The sequence below is a fragment of the Cucumis melo genome, chromosome 12 (assembly GCF_025177605.1).
Source record: "Cucumis melo cultivar AY chromosome 12, USDA_Cmelo_AY_1.0, whole genome shotgun sequence".
In the NCBI taxonomy this organism is placed as follows: domain Eukaryota; kingdom Viridiplantae; phylum Streptophyta; class Magnoliopsida; order Cucurbitales; family Cucurbitaceae; genus Cucumis; species Cucumis melo.
In genome coordinates, this window is record NC_066868.1 from 13,893,128 (window position 1) to 13,897,649 (window position 4,522).

The following is a 4,522-nucleotide window of genomic DNA, read 5'->3' on the forward strand; positions in this document are numbered from 1 at the left end:
AGACAATGGAAAGAAATCACAAGAAAAAAAAAAGAAAAAGAAGAAAGACGATAGAAAGATTAAACGACGTAAAAAAGAATAAAAGAAGAAGAAAGACAGTTGAAAGAAATTGAAAAAAATCAAAAAAGAAGGAATACGATGGAAAGAAATCGCAATGAAAAAAGAGAAAAGAAGAAAATACGATGGAAAGATTTAACGATGTAAAACAATTGAAAAATAAGAAAGATGATGAAAATAAATCACAGAAAAAAGAAGAGGAAAAGAAGAAAGACGATGAAAGAAATCGCAGAAGGAAGACGATGAAAGAAATCGCAGAAGGAAGACGATCTCATTTCGAGGAAGAGAACAAAGATGGAAGGACAAACTTGAAATATTTAAAAAATTGTTAACTTTATGGGCTTTGTTACACGGGCCATAAATAGTTTGATTGTTTGTTACATTTATGTAAGTTTTTTAAAAAAAAGGTTAGACAAAATAGTAAAGAGAAAAGAAAACTTTTTTCTTTCTTTGGAAAAATAAAGAAACTAAAAAAGTTGTGTAAATAAAAAAATTATTGGAAAAAAAGGAAAAAAGAAAAAAAGTAATTTAAAAGAACAAAAAAAAGAATAAATGAAAAGGAAAAGAAAAACAAAAAGAAAAAAAAAAGAAAAAGAAAACAAAAAAGCGAAAGGTGTCTTTTCAAATATATAAAAAATCGACAAAATATTTACACTCTAAAGAACAAATCCAAAAACAAAAAAAGTCCAGAGGCCCACCGTGTAAAATTTCAAAAATGTCTCGTCAACCACACCGTCAATAACACGCGCATAATATATTTTCGATCATTTAAATATGGCTACAATTTATACGCGATCGTTTAGATATGGCTACAATTTATCTTTTCAATTCCATCGTTTAATTTTGTTACAAGATCATTTAGATTTGATCGTTTAGATTTGGGAACCCAAATCTAAATGATTTTTTTACACAATTTTTTTAATTCTCTTGGTACATAATCGTTTAAATTTATTTACACGATCGTTTACTTTTTTTTTCTACATGATCGTTTACTTTTTTTAAACAATCGTTTACATTTGGCAAAACAATCTAAATGGGTTTTTTTTCAAGATTCTTTATAAACAATCTTTTATTTTTTTACACCATCGTTTATGGTTACTTCATTTTTTTTTCAAGATTCTTTATACAAAATCGTTTACATTTGGTTACTCCAATTTAAATGATTTTTTTTTCAAGATTCTTTATACAAAATCGTTTACATTTGGTTACTCCAATTTAAATGATTTTTTTTCAAGATTCTTTATACAAAATCGTTTACATTTGGTTACTCCAATTTAAATGATTTTTTTTTTCAAGATTCTTTATACAAAATCATTTACATTTGGTTTTATTTTTTTACACGATTGTTTATTTTTTTATAAGATTGTTTATTTTTTTACACGATTGTTTATTTTTTTACACGATTGTTTATTTTTTTACACGATTGTTTATTTTTTTTACAAAAAAATTCATAAAAAAATATAGGACGATTGTTTATTTTTTTACACGATTGTTTATTTTTTTTACAAAAAAATTCATAAAAAAATATAGGACGATTGTTTATTTTTTTACACGATTGTTTATTTTTTTTACACGATTGTTTATTTTTTTACACGATTGTTTATTTTTTTACACGATTGTTTATTTTTTTACACGATTGTTTATTTTTTTACACGATTGTTTATTTTTTTACACGATTGTTTATTTTTTTACACGATTGTTTATTTTTTTACACGATTGTTTATTTTTTTACACGATTGTTTATTTTTTTACACGATTGTTTATTTTTTTTACAAAAAAATTCATACAAAAATTACAAAAAAATTCATAAAAAAATATAGGAAAGAAGACAGACGAAATCATAGGAAGAAGACGAAATAACAAAAGGAAGATGAATCGCAGAAGAAAGATGGAAAGACAAATATGAAATATTTAAAAAATGATCAACTTTATGCGCTTTGTTATACGGCCATAAATAGTTTGGTTTTTTGTTACTTAGTTATCCAAAACCAGAAGAGACACAAAAGAAAAAAAGAAAAAAAAAAAAGAAAAGAAAAGGAACTGATACAAAAAAATAGAAGAAAACAAAAAACAAAACTGAGAAAAAAAATGTAAAAATAAGAGGAAAGTAAGGAAAAAGCTTTCCTTAAAAAAAAAGAATCTCATTTTTCTTTCTCCTACCATCCTGCTGACACTCAAAATCTTTCTCAATCTTTCTATTCCTCTATTCTTTCTTTTTCTGTTTTCTCCCTTTTTTTTTTCTTTCTCTGTTTCTTCCATTTTTCTTTCTCTCTCCTTTATATTTTCTTCCCCTCCAAAAAAAAATGAAGTAAAAAAATGTTGGACCGTAGTTTATCTCTGACGACTATTTAAACAATAAAAAAAAAAATCACAGTCGAGCTGGCTTCGACTCTAAATGGATTGAGCAAATCAGATTTTCTTCTCTCCCAAATATGAAGCAAAAAGAAAAAAGTTGGAAGACCAAAACATAATGGTGAAAAAACAAATAGGGTAGATGAGAATTCTGAGTTATTTTGTTTCCAAATTTCTTTTCTATTTATAAAGGATAGAAGATTGCAAATCAAATCTACAACCTTCTCAACAAACACATGTAGTTTAGATGGAGTAGTATCATGTGTAACCTCCACTATTCTGTTTCTTTATTTTTAAAAAATCTTCTTACTTTATTAAAATAAAATCTCCTTTATTCTGTTTTTTTATTCAAAAAAATAAATTGAAGGAAAAAATAATGACATTCTTTTTTCTTTTTTATAAAGCATTAAATTTTTTTTTAAAGTCATATCCTCCTCGTAATTAAACCAAAAATAGGAAGGAAAAAAACAGAGAGAGAAGAAGAAGAAAGCACCACAAATCTTGAAAAAATATTACCGATAAACTTTTCAAATTTTAAGTTTGAGGTCAATTCAAGTAACACAAGTTTTGCTAAAAATTCAAATTAAAAGATTATGCACAAAAAAAATCAATCAAAGCTTTGACTTAAATTCATACTTTGATGAGTTTGCCATATTTCAATTTTATCAATTTTAAGTTTCAATTCTCCCAATAAATTTATTAATAAAAAAATTGAATTTCATTCGAATTTATTTCTTTGCCATATTACAAGTGATTTAAATTAAAAGAAATTTTGAATTAAATTCAAAAATCTTTGTAAAGTTGACATTGGGTCATATTGCAAACTTCTTCTTATAGCATTTTTAATCACACTTGTGTCCAAATGCATAGTGTAGTTAATTTGACATATTGGCATTGAAGCAAAAGTTAAGAACAAACCAATTGAATTTTTTGTTTCAGTTTATCGTTTTTGAGATTCCCCCACCAATACATGTGCACGAATCTCGAAAATGGGACATTTGTTGAACAAAAAAGTTTGGCCAATTAAATAGCGATATCATCACAACAAAATTGTAATTATTATAATTTAATTGGATTTAGGTAATTAAATCTTCCCATACCCAACCCAATTCAAACTTCTAATGAAAAATTGGACCAAAGGAATGATAGACTTAAGTCTGCCAAACAAGTGGGCTCAAGCTCGTCCCCACCAAACAAATGAGCCAAGCATTTCTTTGGTCTTAAGCCTGCCAAACAAGTGGACTCGAGCTCATGCCCACCAAGCAAATGGGCCCAAGCCAAAGTTGTCAAGCAAATAGGCCCAAACCCACCTAAAACCCATAAATTTTATGAGCTGTCATTTATTTTAGGATCTTTGGATTGAAACAAGAACTCTTACTTCTAAAAGCTCTCAAAATGTGAAATCAAATATTTGAAAGATTAAACTTTCCTAGAATTCTAAAAGATTGGAATTCAAATTGATACTTGCAACAACTTTATGAAGATCGAGAATCACAAAGTTCTAAATTCCTAAAATTCTAAAAGATTGAAGCTCGAATCGACTTACAACAATTCCCTAAATATTGAGAATCACAAAGTTCTAAGTTTAAATTATACGCGAGTAAATAATCAAAGGAATAAATACTAAAAATTGTATTCATGATCTATAAATCAATACAAAGTTCAATTAAATATTTACGTTTCTTTTTTTTTTTTAATTTCACAATCTCTAATTAAAAGGTACCTTTTAAAACTTTTAATTTAGTATACGATAGACCTTAAAAGATTGAAATTATTTGAGCTACTAAAATTAGACAAACTTTTGATAACAAATAGGTACATCAAATTTTACTCAAAAATGTCAAAAAAAATTAATAATTTATTAGACAATTAAAAATTAAATTTAAGAACAGATCAATACAAAACCGGAAGTATGAAGACTTGTTAAGACACTTTGTAAATTGAGAGCAAATTAAACAATGATGGAAGAAAACGCATTAGACACTTGGAAACTAGAATAGATATGAATGTACAGGCGATTCACCAAAAGAAAAAGAACTACAAAAATCCAAGCAATTGTAATCTGTTTTCCCCTTTGACAATGAAGGAACTAAAAACAACAAAGCATGAGAAA